This window comes from Schistocerca piceifrons, chromosome 1 (assembly GCF_021461385.2).
Source record: "Schistocerca piceifrons isolate TAMUIC-IGC-003096 chromosome 1, iqSchPice1.1, whole genome shotgun sequence".
Lineage (NCBI taxonomy): Eukaryota > Metazoa > Arthropoda > Insecta > Orthoptera > Acrididae > Schistocerca > Schistocerca piceifrons.
This window is the reverse complement of record NC_060138.1, coordinates 771,737,419-771,758,199: the sequence shown is the minus strand read 5'-3', so window position 1 is coordinate 771,758,199 and position 20,781 is coordinate 771,737,419. Positions and strand designations below refer to the sequence as shown.

Here is a 20,781-nt window from a genome sequence, read left to right as displayed (position 1 = left end):
AATGTCACATTGTTGATCTTTTGTAAATGTGTTTGAATCGATAACAAAATTGTGTACTCTTTTCTTTGTCAAACCTTTGATGTCGTGATTTGATTCTATGCAAAGTAATGTATCTGTAATTTAAATTCTTTGTCCCATTTGGAGGGAACAAAACTTACTGTATATGGTTGTAATTTTGTGTGAATAATTTTTTGTAGACATGTTAATATGTGCAAATGTTCTGTGTTATCCAATGCGTTTGTTTGCTGTTATGTAAACTTCTAATCCTCACTTAGGAATCTTAGTAATTTTGTGTATAAGAGGTGTAGTGGTTCCCCTCGGGAACGGAACTGTGTAGCGCGCGCAAATTGTGGTTGGCCTAGGTGGAAAAGGTGGAACTGATAGTCAGTCGGAGGCGAACTACCAGTCGGGGACGAGCCACCAGTCGGGGATGAGCTACCAAACTGTGCACTGCTATGCAAAGTGTGCATATTGTGCTGATTCCGAGAGAGGCTTTTCCTGCTTCTTTCCAAGGCCTCGGGTGGATGGATAAATAGCTGGAACTATTCTGGAGTTTGTATCTATCATCGCCACTAAGAAATGACAGAGTCCAGCAATTCAGTCTGCGGTTCCACCTACCAACATGCAGTTGCCACCACGTTGCGCAATCACTGTAACGTAATACTATAATGATGTACAGTGAAGGATCAGCTTAATGGAGGAGTTATTGTGCGCAAATATAAGGTAATTTATATCTGAATTTATGTACCAACCTTGATTTTTCTCCTCATCATAACACCTCTCAGGTTCCTTTCCGTTTGAACTAAAGTAATCACCGAGTGTCCCTGCTGAAAGAACTTTTATGACCAATGTTATGCTAATTAAAACCTCTTGAACTTAGTAAAAGGAAATTTAAAGTTAATGTGGCAATAGAATGAGTTAAAGTAAATGTTGTTTGCCGAAAATAATTTTCTTATTAAAACTGCTTATTAAAGTGCTGTCGCCAACTGCAAAATTAAAAGTTCTTAAGACTGAGGCTTATAAAGTAAATGATCACATTGTTGCCAGTAGTAAATTCTAAAAGGTGAGTCAGTTTCTTGCAATTTTGTCAACATTGTGTTTCGCTGTAGTAAAAGTGAGAAAACTTCATAGTAGGAAATTATTTGTTCATGATTACTAAGTGTTTGTCTCTTTTGTGTGCATATTTACAGTGTAAAGACCACTCAGTTTGTGTAAGCCTTGAAAGTGATAGTGTTTTTCTGTACGTGTTATAATTTTGCAAATAGTTTTTGTGCTGCCCCAGTTGTTAGCTTCAATCTTAAAGCATATGTGTGTCAGAGTTCATTGCACTCGCGTGTGACCTAGTCTACGTTGTGTTTGTCCGCTATAGTTACTTTACCTACTTTCATAAACGAGAACGTTATTCTTTCTCTTGCCTAATTAGGCTGGCGACCGTTTCCCTTATTCTGTAAACAATATAGCTAGGCAAAATTTTGTTTGTTACTATTCCAAATTTTACGTAATTTTGACTTTCATTTCCGATAAGCCACCTCCGCTAGGAACGACACGGTCAACATAACAAAATTCCTCTCAGAGGGTAACACTGCTCTGTTGCTTTATACCATAACTGCTATAACAAAATAATTCTGTTTTGCAAACTGCCTCCAGTTTTGAGGTTAGGGTAGAGCAGTAGCAGAGTGGAGTGTTATACGTGGCGCCGCATGACAGGACGTTGTTCAGTTTGCATCTATAGACGGAAAAAATTATAAGTAGTTAGCGTTTTACAAACATAGTGTGAACATAAAACGTCCAGCGGCACGAACCTGTACATTACTTGAGAGAACTGGTAGTGAAAGTTCAGTTTAAATTAAAAATAAAAGGTGTCAGTACTTAATAATAGCTAAAATAGACAGGAAACTAGAAATAAATCTAGACACGCGAGAGCAGAATGCAACCGAGAGCAGTTCAAGCAGCACACCAGCAGATGACATGACGCGCGAGTTAAATTACGTACGTTATCACGCAGACATCAATAAACAGATCGAAGCTATGTGTGTCGCACGTACTAAGCAAGACAATATGGGCGATGTTGTCGAAGACAGTGGTTATGTCAATGAATCGCGGGATATGTTCGAATCACCAGAAACTGAGAGGGGTGTAGAATCTGAACACGAAAATGCAGTTGAAACCAAAAGTGAAAAGACACCAGATGTGACTGATTTGTTAAAAATGTTGTCTGCACAAATTGCAGCACAGGGACAGCAAAATGCTGCGCAAAATGACAATATTAATGCACAAATCGCAGCACTGGGGCAACAAAATGTAGAACAAAGACAGCTAATTGAAATACAGGGGAGTGATATTAGCAAACAAATGCAAGAGCAAGGCAAAAATCGTAGTAAACAAATTGAAGAAGTTAACTCAAGGGTAGGAATAGTGAGTAATGAAATCAAAAGTATTAAAAGCGAAATTGCTGTCGTCAATGGCAATATTGCCAACATACAGGGACAAATTGATGACATTAACGAAAGATTTGATACTGAAGTAATTAAAATCCAAGATCAACTAGAACCCTTAGTCATCACTTAAGTAGACGAAAAGGTATTCGGTATTAAATCCGAAATACAAACAGAATGTAACGTGGAATTTGCACAGATCAAACAATCTGTAACAGAAACAAGTAGAGAATTAACCAAACAGATTGTTAGTTGCGAAAAGAAGTGTGAACATAACACTTCACAAATCCAAGGCAAAGTGTATGACTTGGAAAGAAAAATACAATCAGGACCTACACATTTTACTGAAAAAATTCCTTTCAGTAAAATATTAGAGGGCGAGGAAAAAATTCGACCCTGCAAAGAGACATAACGGTTGGCACCCCCTTGATTTTGTAAAGAATTGCGAAAGAAATTTTCCTGAATATTTGACCAGGAAAAAATTAATGTTGTAATTAGTGCACTAACGGGAGAAGCAAAAAGGTGGGGGTTGAATCTTGATACTAACCAGATGTCTTTTGAAACCTTTAAACAAAAATTTATTGACTAGTACTGGTCAGATCAAAAACAAGACCAGTTGTGGCGTGAATTTCTAATGGCCAGACTGTATGATGTCAGAGGTAGGCAAACCATGAAAGAATTTTGCGAATCATGGTACAGAAACCTGATACATTTGAAGGCTAGGAGGACTGAAGCCGAGATCGTTTGGGTTCTTTGGCAGAAACTGCCTGAGGATTCTAAACGGTATGTTGGGAGTACCCACAATAGTTTTTCTGCGTTCTTGGAAAGGGTAGAGGATGAAGATCACTGGCGAAGAAATCGAGAGTCCCGTCCCCATAATAACAACAATTATTCGCGAGAAAGTTATGAGCAAAACGAACGACAGGAAAATGATAGATTTCGTGTAAACACGATTCAAAGAGGTCGTGCGAGAGGCAGGGGAAATTTTACGACGCGAGGTAGAGGATACATGACGCGGAATTTCCAAAATAGAGAAGAAATGGAAAACTGAAAACCGCGTGTGTTACGGGCCGGATTCACGCGGAAACTGGTTTTGGGCCCAAAGAAAAGATGTTAAATAATAGATTCGAGAAGGAAAGATGTAAACTACGGGGCAGGAAGGTTAAGGACGCGCCTATAGCAGACGGGCGCGGAGTGATACATAGTGGCGTTCCCAGTGCGAAGTCACGTGACCGTTCGTGCTCGGGCCAGCGGTTGCCGGAACAGCGTACATTGCATTTGGCAGCAGACACAAATGGCAGACGTCAGAACAAGATGGCTGCCGTAGAGAGAAACAGGAGAGGCGGAATCGGACACTTCCGATGGCCGGTTTCAGTAGTAGATGAATGTAGAAATGAAAATAAAGTTAATATGTCATGTGATAAAGATAACTCAGTTTCGGAATCGTGCGAAAAGAATTCATTAAAGAATGAAAGGGAGACAGAAAAGGCGAGTGAAAAGGGAAATATTGGCACTGTTAATGATGTGTATGAGGTAAAAGACGTAGATGTGGGGGAGGTTATGATGAATAAAGAGGAAAGGGAGGTAGAATATGCCACGCAAAAGACGTGTGCACAATTAAAAATAGGTGAAAATGATGTAAAGGAGGACGTTAGTAAACATGACAGTATAAGCAGTGCAGACAAAATTGTTGTTGATGGAAAAGTGTTTTATGATTCTAATGCAGAAGGGTCTAGTAAGTATTTCGCACGATTACCTGAGAATGATAACAAAGGGGAAAATGAAATGAAATTTATCGAAGTACATGATGATTATACTAAGTATGAAGTTAAGGCTGAAATCGTTCAAAGTGATATAACAGAAGTGTCTGACTGTCCAAACGATGTGCATTGTGTAGAAAATGAGTCAAAAAAACGAAGTGGCTGAAACATCTAGTGATAATATGCCTCACTGTTTAAAAGTTGCCTTACTGCTCGAATCTGATGACGAAAATGAAATCAGTGATAGTTCAGATGATGAAAGGTACGCAAATACAGACGAAAATGAATATACCAACTTTCCCTATTGTTCAAAAGTCGCGTACTTAATCTGGTGCTGAGGAAGAGAGTAGTGATGACTCTAGTGAAGATGAATTTTCAGGTATAAACGAAAGTGAATACACTTTTACTGAAAGAGGGTATGAGAAAATTAGTGACATTTTTCCAAAGCAGGATACAGAAAGTGGAAATGGGCCAAAACCGAAGGAATTATTCAGTAATGTAACCCTGGGGCATAATTTGCAGGAACCTCCAGATGATACTATACTGGGGCAAGCCTTAACCAATGTTTTGAATGGGTGTGAATTATAGGAACAAAAAGAACCACCAGATAAAATAATAGCAGGACAGGAGATGTTGTATCTTGCAAAAGACTTTGAAATTCCAAAAACTAAACAGCCACCTGACGAAACAAAACGTTGGCAAGATCTGAATAGCTTAGTGAAAGAAGTAGAAAACAGGAAGCCTAAAAAACCACCAGATTTAAGTGACTGTTTTATGAACCATAAAAGACTGCCTTGTTAATAAAGAGACGGGGGCAGTATGTATGTGTATATACTGTTAATTTAATGCATGACTTTATTCTTATTATTATATCTGAGTGTTACCTGAGAGTGAATTATTGTTTTGTTGATCTTGAGGCTGTGGGTGGTGTTGCTTATTTACTGTAGCGCACTGTTTGTATTTGCTTAGGAACTGTTTCTTTTCAATTGAATGCTTATTGTTGCCAGTCTAATTATGAAGAGAGGGCCATCTAGTATGAGAACCTTAAAACTTTAGGAATAATGATGCTTATGGTCACTTAATGAAAGTGCAAAGAACTCCACAAGACAATAATTTGATTCACAATATACTTCAAGACCAGAAAGGGCTTCTGTTTGCAATATGTGGTTTACTTAAAGCTACATGTCCTCAGATGAGGGCTGTTGAACCCTCAGGGGGCAATGCACTCTTTGCATTGTCAGGTGCCTGACAAGCACCAGGGACCCGAGTCGTTGCCAGCACTACTTCCATTTCTTTTTGTGCTGTCAACCTTCCTCTTCATCATTCAGAACTTTTACTATCTTCTTTCCTTCATCTCTATCAGAGTAAACTGAAAAGTGTAGAAGTAATGTAACATACTGTGTATTGTTTGTGGACAAGTAATTGAATATTTAAATTAGGTACACTAGAAAATGACCAAGAGTAATGGAAGCGTAGTGGGTATTGTAAAAGAAAATATGTAATGGAAAAGTAATTGAAAAGAGAATTATAGATGAGAAAAGGAACAAGAACATGCAGTTAAAGTAAATGAATAAATGGTTCTATGCAGAAAGATGCAAGAGTGAATAAAGGTAATGTTTAAAGTGAATAATCTAATATGATTATTGTCTAAAGATGGTTGTATAGAAATGGGTAAGAACAGTGATGAAAAATGTTCTCTGTTAAAACTGAGGAGATGAACCTGGCTAATGTGTGTAAGATGGATATGAGATGTATATGTCTAGTGCCACCAAAGGCAAAAAGCACTTGCAATAGGATATAAAATTATTGTCCTGGACTTGATGTATGTAATGACCTAACTGTGTGTGGAAAAGCAATGGTAAAGGAGTAGTAAGAAATTCTTAATCCTGACTTGATCCCCAGTATGACATTTAATTGTTTCTTGATTAATGTATATGTTACCTGATGTTGTCATTTGAAAAGAAATGGTTTTGTTACCAGTGTCTAATTGCTGTTTCAAAGTTGCAGGTTTTATGTCTTGTACCATTAAAGCAAAAATTACCAAAGATTTGACATAAAGATGAAAAAACCTGGAGATGACGACAATAAACTGCTCAAAGGTATGTTGTTGGGCAGCAAAACAATACAAAACAATAGAAATGCTGTGGTCCTGAAGTTGAGGACTACCATATATGCTATGTGAGCAGTAGCCAAAGGACTTGCCATTGTGGGGCAAGGAGCTGATAAGTGGTCATGAACTGCCAAACATAGAGGATGGGGCAGTGTGTCAATTTAAAAATGTGTTTGTTTTAGTATTCTTAATCTAAATTGTGTTTTTTGTGTCTAAATGTTTACATACAAAGACTGCCAAATCAATAATGGGCAGAATGTGTAACATGGACTGCTAATGCTGAGGCAAGCAGTGAAGTAAGTTAGGTTTTTTGGTCAATGTGTTATGAACTGACTATTTCTCTGAAGTCAGTGAAAGTTTATTAAAAAATATATATGCATTCTCATTCAAATGGATGTAGATGTTTTGATGCTAGGTTTTTTGGAATAACTTAAAGTTTTGGACTGTCTGTTTTAAAACACAGCAGTGATGATTAAAGATAGGTTCTGAATAGGTTAATGTGTTTATGTGCAACAAACATTTTGGACTGCTATTAATGAAGAGCAGCTTTAAAGTTAATTGTTTTGAGAAAATCTTGAAAAGTTACTTTTGTATTTAAAGAGTCAGTTAGAAAAAGTTCTCATAGCTGTTTTTTTGTAAATATTAGTACATAGGTGGATGCAAACTGAAATTTTGAACATTACATTAACTACTGCACCTTGTGAAAAATACTATGACCATTAACATGCTTGTGTCCCTGAAAGTTACATTCTTTAAAAACATTGAAAGACAAATTTCTGTTTTATTAAGTTAAAATGTTCTGTGCTGTTGTGGATACGTGTATTTTCTTTATTTTATTTGAAGGCTAAACCATATTCTAAAATATGTAGATTAGTTTGTGTACTGTTTATCTGTTATTTGATATTTGAACTGTATGTGTATGAAATGAACATGCTCAATGATAACTTGTATAACGATGCAAAATTAGTTTCCTTAAACCAGTCTGAAAATGAAAATTACTGTAAATGCTTTACTTTGAGGATGTTCTGGAGGAAATGTATGAATCTTCTTAGTGTATATACCGTATATTTGTAATATGTGTATCTTTTTGTCCCAACTGATGTTGGATGTTATAATTTTTTGCAGCTAGCACCACTTAGGTGTTATAGATGTTTCCTTGAAGTATCCCTTACAGGAAACTTCAACGAAACATGGGGCATGTGTAACACCACAGCTCTTATGCTGTATGGATTTATTTATTTTTTTTGCTTTTGCTTTATTTAATGTCACATTGTTGATCTTTTGTAAATGTGTTTGAATCGATAACAAAATTGTGTACTCTTTTCTTTGTCAAACCTTTGATGTCGTGATTTGATTCTATGCAAAGTAATGTATCTGTAATTTAAATTCTTTGTCCCATTTGGAGGGAACAAAACTTACTGTATATGGTTGTAATTTTGTGTGAATAATTTTTTGTAGACATGTTAATATGTGCAAATGTTCTGTGTTATCCAATGCGTTTGTTTGCTGTTATGTAAACTGCTGATCCTCACTTAGGAATCTTAGTAATTTTGTGTATAAGAGGTGTAGTGGTTCCCCTCGGGAACGGAACTGTGTAGCGCGCGCAAATTGTGGTTGGCCTAGGTGGAAAAGGTGGAACTGATAGTCAGTCGGAGGCGAACTACCAGTCGGGGACGAGCCACCAGTCGGGGATGAGCTACCAAACTGTACACTGCTATGCAAAGTGTGCATATTGTGCTGATTCCGAGAGAGGCTTTTCCTGCTTCTATCCAAGGCCTCGGGTGGATGGATAAATAGCTGGAACTATTCTGGAGTTTGTATCTATCATCGCCACTAAGAAATGACAGAGTCCAGCAATTCAGTCTGCGGCTCCACCTACCAACATGCAGTTGCCACCACGTTGCGCAATCACTGTAACGTAATACTATAATGATGTACAGTGAAGGATCAGCTTAATGGAGGAGTTATTGTGCGCAAATATAAGGTAATTTATATCTGAATTTATGTACCAACCTTGATTTTTCTCCTCATCATAACACCTCTCAGGTTCCTTTCCGTTTGAACTAAAGTAATCACCGAGTGTCCCTGCTGAAAGAACTTTTATGACCAATGTTATGCTAATTAAAACCTCTTGAACTTAGTAAAAGGAAATTTAAAGTTAATGTGGCAATAGAATGAGTTAAAGTAAATGTTGTTTGCCGAAAATAATTTTCTTATTAAAACTGCTTATTAAAGTGCTGTCGCCAACTGCAAAATTAAAAATTCTTAAGACTGAGGCTTATAAAGTAAATGATCACATTGTTGCCAGTAGTAAATTCTAAAAGGTGAGTCAGTTTCTTGCAATTTTGTCAACATTGTGTTTCGCTGTAGTAAAAGTGAGAAAACTTCATAGTAGGAAATTATATGTTCATGATTACTAAGTGTTTGTCTCTTTTGTGTGCATATTTACAGTGTAAAGACCACTCAGTTTGTGTAAGCCTTGAAAGTGATAGTGTTTTTCTGTACGTGTTATAATTTTGCAAATAGTTTTTGTGCTGCCCCAGTTGTTAGCTTCAATCTTAAAGCATATGTGTGTCAGAGTTCATTGCACTCGCGTGTGACCTAGTCTACGTTGTGTTTGTCCGTTATAGTTACTTTACCTACTTTCATAAACGAGAACGTTATTCTTTCTCTTGCCTAATTAGGCTGGCGACCGTTTCCCTTATTCTGTAAACAATATAGCTAGGCAAAATTTTGTTTGTTACTATTCCAAATTTTACGTAATTTTGACTTTCATTTCCGATAAGCCACCTCCGTTAGGAACGACACGGTCAACATAACAAAATTCCTCTCAGAGGGTAACACTGCTCTGTTGCTTTATACCATAACTGCTATAACAAAATAATTCTGTTTTGCAAACTGCCTCCAGTTTTGAGGTTAGGGTAGAGCAGTAGCAGAGTGGAGTGTTATAAACACTTTACCACAGAGCTGGCGAAGACTGATGTGTCTAACGCTCCTCTTACTAGACTAATAGTGGCTTTAACTCGTAAACCATTATTTAAAGGACGAGATTGGTTGCGATTTCCACGTGCAACGACTTTCCTGGGCTGAAAACTTTAAATTTACAATCTTTTGTTACACCTCAAGCGATAATAATTCAGATTATTCAATGGAAATGACAGGTAAAATCAAGTGAACTCTGAGGCTTAATTCCGTGCACACCAGGAAGTAACACGTCGATCACAGAGTTGCCAAACATAGGTTGCCTTGTTGCCAAATCTCAGTTACACTACCAGCAGGAAGAAGACGAACCGATGTGATCCTACTGGATGCTGGGAAGTGACCATAACTGGTGTCTCCTAGCCGCGGCTGCTGCGGCCTGGAATGCGTAGTGCGTCTGATTCACATTTCTGTAACTAGGTTTAGGGACTGGAGCGTAGTTACTAATAATCCTCAGAACTGACTGCAAAATAAGCATAATAAGTCAGTAACTCTCATAGTTGTTTTTATATATCTTTCGTAAGTGTACTCAAAACTAAGAAACTCATTCACAGACGTTTTCGTGCCTCGCCGCTAGTGGAGCACAACAAATAAATAAAAATAAAAATAGAATGTGGGTGTCTACGCGTGTGTGTGTGTGTGTGTGTGTGTGTGTGTGTGGGACAGATTTTATTTTCTTCTGGCTACACCGAATGAAGAAGATATAATAGCATTGTGGTCTGAAATTCATACTATAAATGATATTCCTTTTCTACCATGTAGATGTTCGGTTCAACCACAATTATGTCTGGAGTGGCGAAATGTAGAAACTCTATCACCGGTAACCTTTCTTATACTTGTTATTAGTTTCTAGTGACGAAACAAATGCTATGTAGGCTCACAGGACACTTATTCCATCTTTTATCTGACCTTCTGTATGTCGATAAAATTGGATCTGAACAGGGAATGCAACTCAGATCGCCCTTAACGCGGAATTTGACCCCTTCGTGATAATACTGCTCGGCTACAATTTTTTGTTTGTTCAGAACTGCAGATTACTCAAAATCTCCACATACTGCGCGTGAGTGGCTTCGAATTCTGGCCCGGCACTAAAGATTTCATTACGTATTATAAAGCTCCAGCATGAGAACACCTGTCTGCTGGTGGATAATAATTTTGATTTTTAATGTGTTTTCATTCGTTGTGAACCCTAACAATATCTGACGTTTTTGACTCCCAGTGAGACACAGAATTATTTGCGAGATCACTGTAAGTTCCAGATGTTATTCTCCGAGCTGCTGGTGGAGAAAAATTCGGTAGCCGACGTCTCTTTGTGTGTAGTCAACAACGATATGTGTGGGACTCTATTCCCGGCCAGCACTGAACTCTTCGTCATATTATTTCTAGTTCAAACATGCTCACATGTCGCTGCTAGTGCAACAAACCCATATTTAACGTTCGTTTTCTCTAGAATATAACAGCGGTAGGTGCCGGGTTGGAGTCCTGGGAAGGAAAAAATTAATGTTTCGTCTCGTCATTTCGGTTAAAACATCTAGCTACTGCCGAGAGCCGGCCGGAGTGGCCGAGCGGTTAAAGGCGCTACAGTCTGGAACCGCACGACCGCTGCGGTCGCGGGTTCGAAACCTGCCTCAGGCATGGATGTGTGTGATGTCCTTAGGTTAGTTAGGTTTAAGTAGTTCTAAGTTCTAGGGGACTTATGACCACAGCAGTTGTGTCCCATAGTGCTCAGAGCCATTTGAACCATTATTTTACTGCCGAGAAAATCCGAAATGTTACAGTTGATTGTACTTCAGTATCAATCCGATTACGTTCTGGGTTCGAATCAAGGCATTTCAAGTAAGATACTTGTTAAGAAGTATTATTTAACATTCCTCGTAGTTCGTTAGCAGGGACAATAGATGCTGGGTAGGAATTCGCGTCGGTTGAAAATGTTTGCGTTATGTAATTTAAAGTTGGTATTTGCAGACTGATACTGTATAAAATCGAGGTATATCACTCTCTGTATGCCCAATCGGGTATGACGGTTAGTTTCAGTCAGTCACGAAATATTTGCTTAGTCTGCATGACCTGGGTTTGAATCCATATGCAGAACGAGACGGTTCGTCGTGTCATTTGAAGTTCATACATATTCTCAACAAGCTGCTCATGAATAACTTAAATTTTTAATGTCATTTTGTGTTAAATAATTAGTACGGTATATTACTTTGAAGAGTAAATCATGAATACGACGAACGTACTACGTGCATTGCCTATCTGATGTAATAATGAGAGTGGTAACATTTCAGGTATGTCATTTATTGTAATAAGTGTGAGCTTACAAACCTTAATTACAGTCTTATCTGTGATAAGGTGTTCCCTGATATTTGTAGTATCGTGGTATTACTTAACATCCAGAGTTATTGCGATACAGAGCAGTGTTTTCTACTGGTGACTTGTTGGGACCATTTTCAATAGTCAAACGACTGTACCAAGGAGCGTTTAGAGGACCTGCTAGACAGCTGTGTTATGTGGGTTGCATGCGAATCAGGCGAAATGCAATTCAGGTCGTTCGGATACTTTTGTGCATGACTGTACATAGCCGATACGAAATGTTTCTCGTGCTGTCGACGATATACCGTGAGTGCTGGGGGACGGCCTGGTTTATTTCCGTAATCAAGCTACAGACAGAAATCAACATCCAGCCGCCTTAAAAAAAGGAAAAATTGAAACAATAATATTAAGGACAATGGATAATGGACGTGAAAGAAATATCTTACATCCGTAATCTGCAACCATAACAATTATGATTAATCGAATAATTGCAATTAATTGCCTATTCCTAGTAGTCCTGCAACAATGACTGAAAATAACAGCTCTTATTCTTTCTTCTGCCGACTGCGAGGTTCGATCTCTGATATTCTTCATGTAATAAACAGCACCAATCAGAGTTGACTGTCAACTGTACCTGGTGTACGGGTCGAAGGACATTAGCAAACAAATGATGAACCGTTGCAGTATAAAAATTCCCGAAGGTCGTGGAAGTGTCCATACTGAAGTGAGGGCTACCACACCCCACGAATGACGACAGCACTTTAAGCAGATCCGTCGCTCCATTGCTATGGATCTCACCTACCATTTTCCAAAGACATCACGATCCGTGTATAATGAAATTGTCACTAAGTATCTGACACCCTACCCAAAATGACTCTCTTAGGAACGGCATTGGTATTTCGGCAGCGGTACCATGATGACGGCGAAGATTTCTCGACAGGAACGTCACGGGTAATTGAAGTGACTGTTCTTCGAGAGGGGAGCATACTTATTTATTTGGTGTCCAAAAACACGTGTGAATGTAATTGTATGCCCAAATATGAAAAAAATTTTAACTAATTTTAACTTCCAAGAATATTACGTGAGAATGAAAATATAACAGTATCATAATTAAACTCGGCGTATTCGTACTTTAAAGAGCATGGACTCAAACATTGAAGTTATTGTGGATCCACACAACAATAGAAGAATACTCCTCTTACCATCATATTCGGGCTATGGTAGTCGAATCGTGGGTCTCGGCGTAAGCTGAAAAGCAAAATCTTAAAACTAATGTCGCCCCCCCCCCTCCCCCCATGTGGCTCATCGCTGTGAAAAAATGCTTGTTAAATGTTAAAGCAGGCGGTCTCTGCGCTTCCGCTATGATTTCGTTGTTTAGATCGACGCATAACGGTGTCCGTTACAGCAGCGGCCGCTAAAATTGGGGAGCTGTAGACGTCTTACGAAAAATTAAACCAATGTAAGGAACATGACAGAGGGCTCACTGTACATCGAAATGACCCACATATAAACTTAAACGTACTATATTAATAAGATTAACAGCATAAATGTTACATTACTTTTGTGCTGCAAGATGTCGGCTTCTTAACCCCAGAAACAAGCGAAGAAAGAGAAAGAGAAGAACAATCTAGGAGCGTTTTTCTCACTTATTAATATCGTAGAAGTTATTACACAAATAGTTTACTCCTTGATACTACGATTAAATTTAATATTTACTATAAAAGATGGATATTTTATGCCGCCTTGCGGCCGATAAAACACATAAGGTTCGTGTACATCTATTTCGTCGTGATATACATTTCTCGTTCCAAGATTTTGTTTTGTTTTAAATGTTTTTACGATACTATTGTCGCTGGAACGATGGCCGATCGGTTCTAGGCGCTTCAGTCCGGAATCGCGCTGCTGCTACGATCGGAGGTTCGAATCCTGCCTCGGGCATGGGTGTGTGTGATGTCCATAGGACAGTTAGGTTTAAGTAGTTTTAAGTCTAGGGCACTGATGACCTCGGATGTTGAGTCCCTTAGTGCTCAGGGCCATTTGAACATTTTTTTGTCGCTGGGACGGCACACAATGAACATGGTTTTCTCGCTTTTCACCGGAAACCAAATAGCAGTCGATGCGCTGACGTCAATTGAGTCTCCTGTCAACACGAAGTTCATACAGATTTTGTCGCGGAAAGTTATGTGTACGGTGTTACGGAATAATTAGCGAGGACGTTCTGGTCTTCGGCTTCCTGCCAGGAGGCGGAACAGTGTGCACTGACCGTTTTGTAATGCCCTGGGGGAATTTCGACGGCCCATTTAGCGCTTACGGCCGTGGTCGCTCACATATGGCTTAGCGCACAACAGGTGTTCTGAAGGAGTCCTACTGGGTGCCTTTCGATCGTCCACCTTACAGTCCTCATCTGCTGCTGGAGATTTCCATCTTTCCTTGCACATCAACAAATTCCCTTCCAAGATGCTGCTCCAGGCGGATGTAAAATGCATGTGCGCAACGGAAAGTATTGAACGCTAATGATGATTTGGCCCTGTCTGACTACCCCCTGAAACAGATCTTAGGATCACTTAATGCTCTTTAACATATAAATTACAACCTCAACATAAATGAATTATTAAGGCAACTAATACTACGAAATGATAAACGTTGTTTCTAATTATACATTTATTGTAGATTAAAAAACAATCCTTTATGTTACAACTGTCTATATTTCCTGACTAAAAAAATTGCCGATCAATTGCCCAACTCTGCCCCTTTTTATGGCCACGCGATCTAACATAAATAACGCGAAATGACTGACATCATCTACGTACCAAACACTAGAAGACATTACTTTCAAAGATGATGTACGATGCTGTGGAACCTCAGTGGAAATAAACTAGCGGGATCACAGCTGTTTAACTTTATAGCCCTAATAAGCCGAAGCAATTAGCGATATCATCGCATGTACTGTGTCCGATTCGTCGGTGTGATGGTTCTCGTAGACGTCTGCAACGATGGAAGAACTCCAGCCACAAAAAAGAAAAAAGAAAAACTCTTTCAAACACTAGGACGGCAGGAGGCGGTCCTCTGACTAATATACTCTGATACTGTCTTCTCCTCTCTGATTTCTACAGACGAGAAATGCGAACTCCTAGCCACAAGGACAGAGTTCAAATAACATATAACGTCCCAGCGTAAGAATAGGCAGAAGAAGTGTTCTCAATCACTGAACGCTGCGAACTCAACGACGACTTCCAACCTGGAGGCGCAGTCCAGAATCGTATAAGTTCGCAACAGTACAGTGCCTACCGTTCGTACTATAAACTCTACTGAGTCCGCCTGTACCAACAAAGCTGATAATGAGCGAAAGTCACACAAGGGCGCTCAAAAACGGAAGACCTCTTCCTCTCCACTGCTAGCTTCCCAGCAGGACTCGGCTCCCCCTCCCTCGTAACTCAGAAAACGAATTATTTTCTCAAAACCACGGATTATTCTCCCTCTCTACAGATTCTTCCGAACGCTGACCAACCATATTTTAGTCTTTTGTCGTCCAGCGCGGAAAGTTTCCGAGGAAATACCTATACTCATACAGTGGTACGCTTCTGAGTAAAAATCCTAGGAAATAACCAAGTCTGCGTGATTTCCGAGATGACGCTTCCTCGTTCCTCTCAGCTGCGTCCAAGATTTGCAGAGTTCCCGGTTATCCTTCCGGTTCCGCTGCAATACGGGCCGGCCGTGACTCTGTTGTTCTCCAGAGCTCAGGTGCCCCAACGTCTGTCTTGCTACTTCCTGTGTTTAAGCAAGGCCAAGACTGTGCGGGCCTTCCGTCCACGAATCCAGTTCCGCCTGCCGTTTCATCTCCACTAGCGACACTCCGTCACCTTTCATGCAAAAGCGTTAACAATTATTTACAAGGTGTACGTGACAATGTCATTCTCTTTAAATATTCGTATACACGATGTATAACGTGTCAAATTTTACCAATTGTGGTTGTAGATCACGGCAAAGTGTGTAGATGAGTGCTTGTAAGGTGCGAAATTATAACCACCTTGCACCCTGTCTGCCGAAATGGATTTTAATAACGATAAGCTGAAGATAACGCCTACATCATGGTTCCAGTTCCAGGCAGCAGACTTTAATGGCACAGGAATACGAATGATGATCCCACGAAATGGCAAGTGAGGATTATGTCGAAAAATAGTTCAACGTTCCTGTACCTTTTGCTAATAAAGTTTTATGTAAGTCTGTTTTCCTTCAAAAAAGTAGGGAAACAGTTTCTGGGTGATTAACGAAACGTGACTGCAGCAGCTCTGATTTTGTACGTGCAGTTCATATCCATCAAATAAGGCATATTACCTGTAACAGTTCTTCCCTTACTCTTTCAGAGGACCACCGTTACAGACTCATTAAAAATGGAAGAATTACTACGTCAGAACGCTATCAAACCGCATATTATTTCAAGAATTACATTATATGAATAGGGAGCCAACAGTTACATTTCCGGTACAGTCTGTTGTTTAAACTCATATGACCTTAGAAATACAACATTGTGTTTTATCACAAACTCATGGGCAAAACGCATGTAGCTATATTTGTTCAGTACTCTTAAATACGTCATTACCATCAACAGACAACAAACACGCATGTTCTGTTGAGATTTGTCTTTCATTTGTTTCTGTATTGTAGTGTACTGAAGTTCATCACATAATTGAAATGATATTTATCATCACTATTCCAAGTACTTTTTTTATAATTAGGTAGTATTATTTTGTTGTAAGTATTAAATTTTAGGGAAAATTTTGATACTGCATATAGATGAAAAGATTGTGAAACAGGCGAAGAAAATGCAGAGGAACAATGTCAATATTTACGAGGTGGGACTCAGCTGATGCATTCGGTCCAGCCAGAAGCCGAGCTCTGAAATTTTGTGTTACGCGAAGGTATGCACCAAGATCAGAGTACTGGTAAACGACCGACACTGAACGTATTTTCAGTGGCGTAGTAAGCGGAATTGCCACGCCCTGGTCTAGTAACGTGACAAAATAAGTTCCTGTAAGCAAGCCCTCATGCAATACATGCTCTATCAGTTGTTTTGGACCCTGTAACTGTGGGGCCTTAAATGACGCATCTCCTCGGTACAAGAACAAGGACTGGTCACCACTGAACATTAGCAAGCCTTTTAATGTGTCTTCATCTGTAGCCCTAAACTGTCACGATTAACTCACGAAGAGCTAAGAACTTTCCCTTTCTCTTTTATCATGGAGCTTGATGAATATAATATGCTACCATCTATTTGTGCTGCAGCACTATGATCTGACGCTGTCTGTTATACTATCGAGAGTGTAACAGATTTATACCCATGGCGCTTAACGTAATCGTACTTGTACATCATCGGGGATTCGATGAGTAATGCAACTCGTTTTCTTCTCGGCCAGTTTCGGTTGAAGACCTGCAGAATTTGTTGTGGGACATCGTGGAATATTCCTGCTTGAGTACCTGGCGATTGCTGGCGGCGCTATACGTACCCTTCAAAATGGCGTCTGCAACGAAGTTGCGTTCCAAGCAGAGAGCTGTCATTGAGTTTCTTATGGTACAAAACCAGAGCATCACAGATATTCGTGGGCGCGTGCAGAATGTCTATGAAGGCCTGGCTGTGAACAAAAGCACGGGGAGTCTTTGGAAGAGACCTCTGCCACACGGGTCTACGAACCAGAGAGGAGCTCACCCTACAGTCGGGATATCGCAGCTTCCGAATTCCATCTGTTTGGCCCAATCCATGGGAAGCAGAAGGTGGGTGACACAGAGGCTATTGATGCAACAAGAAGCTGGCTCTGAAGTCGACCGGTACAGTGGCACCACGCTGGCACACAGGCCCAAGAAGGCAGAGTAATGTTGGCGCATTGAACTGATATATATATATATATATATAGCTACTATAGGCCATGGCTCACATTTATTAGTAGTACCATCCATAACACGTTCAAAATAAGTTTTTAAATAGCTTCCTGGCAGATTAAAACTTTGTGCGGAACCGACACTTAAGCTACGATGTCAATGATTGGAACACTGTAAAACACGTAGACGAGAAGAACTTCAGCTTATAATACGCATGTTAACAAACAATGCCTCACTGTGTTATTCGGTTCATCTACTCATTCCAAAGAACGGAAGTGAAGATTGGTACAACAAAGGGAGATATTCTCTTTTCCAGTTTGATTCCATCGATGCCGGTATCACTTTTGATGAATCATCCGATGGTCGCTATTTGCGGAATTCTTGGATTTTCCCGGGGCGGTTGTTTTTTATCGTGTGTTTCCAATATTTCCATTTCTTTATCTAGCTGGATGGTTATGAAAACATTCGATTTGTTTTTATACAAAAAATTATACTCTCCAGACGGAAGTCTAGTCATCCAGATATTTTTATGTTTAAGTTTGAAAGAATCGGAAAAAAATTATTAGCGTTAATACAAATTATATTTCACAATAATTCACGAATCTACACTCTTCTAATGTACAAAACTGTTACACTAAAGATCGCTGTAAATTCCTTGACAATTATGTTTGGTGTATTTGGTCTAGTTTGGTGTATTTGGTGTAGTTGATGCCGTGCGAGGCAGTCTGCATTAAGTTGTTGTTGCGGCTATGGCTCCGCTTGTTTAAGTCTTGCTTCGAGTCTGTTCTGTGAAGTTACGAGTCATGTATATTGTCTGTTGTAACTGATAAAGTTGTGAATCTAATTTGAAGAGCTATGTGAATCAGAGAATTACTACACTACGTGATCAAAACAATCCGGACACCCCCAAAATATACGTTTTTCATATTAGGTGCAAAAAAAAAAAAAAAAAAAGGTTCAAATGGCTCTGAGCACTATGGGACTTAAATTCTGAGGTCATCATTCCCCTAGAACTTAGAATTACTTAAACCTAACTAACCTAAGGACATCACACACATCCATGCCCGAGGCAGGATTCGAACCTGCAACCGTAGCGGTCGCGCGGTTCCAGACTGTAGCGCCTAGAACCGCTCGGACACACCGGCCGGCAATTAGGTGCATTGTGCTGCAACCTACTTCCAGGTACTCCATATAATCGACTTCAGTAGTTATTAGACATCGTGAGAGAGCAGAATGGGGTGTTCCGCGGAACTCACAGACTTCGAAAGTGGTCCGGTGATTGGGTGTTACTTGTGTAATACGTCTGTACGCGAGACTTCCACACCCCTAAACACCCCTAGGTCCACTTTTTCCGGTTTGATAGTGAAGAGGAAACGTAAAGGGACACCTACAGTGCAAGTGTACAGGCCTACCTCATCTGTTGATAGACAGAACCCGCCGACTGTTGAAGAGGGTCCTAATGTTTGCAGACAAACATCTATCCAGACCATCATACAGGAATTCCAAACTGCATCAAGATCCGCTGAAAGTACTACGACAGTTAGGCGGGAGGTGACAAAACTTTGATTTCATGGTCGAGAGGCTGCTCATAAGCCACACATTTTGCTGTTAAATGCCAAACGACGCCTCGCTTGGTGTAAGGAGCGCAAACATTGTACGATTGAACAGTGGAAAAACGTTGTGTGGAGTGACGAATCACGGTACACCATGTGCCGTGTCGATCCACTGGCAGGGCGTGGGTATGGCGAGTGCCCGGTGAACGTCACCTGCCAAAGTGTGTAGTGCCCAAAGTAAAATTCGGAGGTTCAAATGGCTCTGAGCACTATGGGACTCAACTGCTGTGGTCATCAGTCCCCTAGAACTTAAAACTACTTAAACCTAACTAACCTAAGGACATCACACACACCCATGCCCGAGGCAGGATTCGAACCTGCGACCGTAGCAGCAGCGCGGCTCCGGACTGAAGCGCCTAGAACCGCACAGCCACCGAGGCCGGCAAAATTCGGAGGCGATGGTGTTATTGTGTGGACGTGTTTTTCATGGAAGGGACTTGCACCCCCTGTTGTTTTCGTGCCATTATCACAGCACAGGCCTTCATTGATGTTTTAAGAAATTTCTTGTTTCTCACTGTTGAATAACAATTCGGAGATGGCGATTGCATCTTTCAACACGATCGAGCACCTGTTCATAAAGCACTGCTGACGGAGTGGTTAGACGACAATAATATCCCTGTAATGGACTGGGCTGCACAGAATCCTGACCTGAATCCTGCAGAACACCTTTGGGATGTTTTGGAACGCCGACTTTGTGCCAAGCCTCACCGACAGACACCGATACTTCTCCCCAGTGCAGCACTCCATACTGAATTCCAGCGTTTCCGATGGAGAGCGCCACGAGCTTGTAAGTCAGTTTCGGCCAGGTGTCGGGATACTTTTGATCACATAGTGTATGTGACAGAGAGTGTACTTTGGAATACCTCTGTAGTCAAATTAAATGGCGAAATAAATCAGTAACATCAAGCAATAGTATTTGGTCATTTAAAAAGCAGAAACAAGGTACCCATATTGCAAAGTTTTGATGAAATGAATTGCCGCCCTTGGACCACTGAAGCTATCAAAAGATATGTAGATATGTTTTATATAACTCCCACTCAATGGACTATTTTTATTTTGCAAGAATGTGATGACTAACTAAAGCCGTATGTTAAATATTTTTCAGATTTATTGTGACACTTGGTTTGAATAAATGATGACTAACTGACAACCTCAGCTGCCGACAGGTGTTATTGTTATACTTCGATGTGGACAGCTGAAAATGTGTGCCCCGACCGGGATTCGAACCCGGTATCTCCTGCTTACATGGCAGACGCTCTATCCATCTGAGCCACCGAGGACATAGGGTGAACAGCGCGACTGCGGGGACTTATCCCTTGCACGCTTCCCGTGAGACTCGCATTCCCAACTGTCCACAATTCTACATGTGTATTGTACCTTATAGTCCCTGCAGTCGCGCTATTCACCTGTGTCCTCGGTGGCTCAGATGGATAGAGCGTCTGTCATGTAAGCAGGAGATCCCGGGTTCGAGTCCCGGTCGGGGCACACATTTTCAGCTGTCCACATGGAGGTATAACAACAACACCTGTCGGCAGCTGAGGTTGTCAGTTAGTCATCATTTATTCCAGGGAAAAGCTGCACGGTCATCAACAGTAACTGTCCTTTCGAGAACAAGTTACTGTCTTCACATATATACTTGGTTAGAAGATCCAGAATGAAACTGTGCAGAAAACGTCGACTGGACCTACTGGTGTTTATTT

At 40.2% G+C, this 20,781-nt stretch overlaps 1 non-coding gene across 1 annotated transcript; it reads left to right on the top strand.

Moving 5' to 3' along the window:
- Positions 1–20,492: 20,492 nt before the first annotated feature.
- Trnat-ugu lies at positions 20,493–20,566 on the top strand. The gene has a single exon. It is a non-coding gene; the product is annotated as a tRNA-Thr (tRNA).
- The last annotated feature ends 215 nt before the right edge of the window (positions 20,567–20,781 follow it).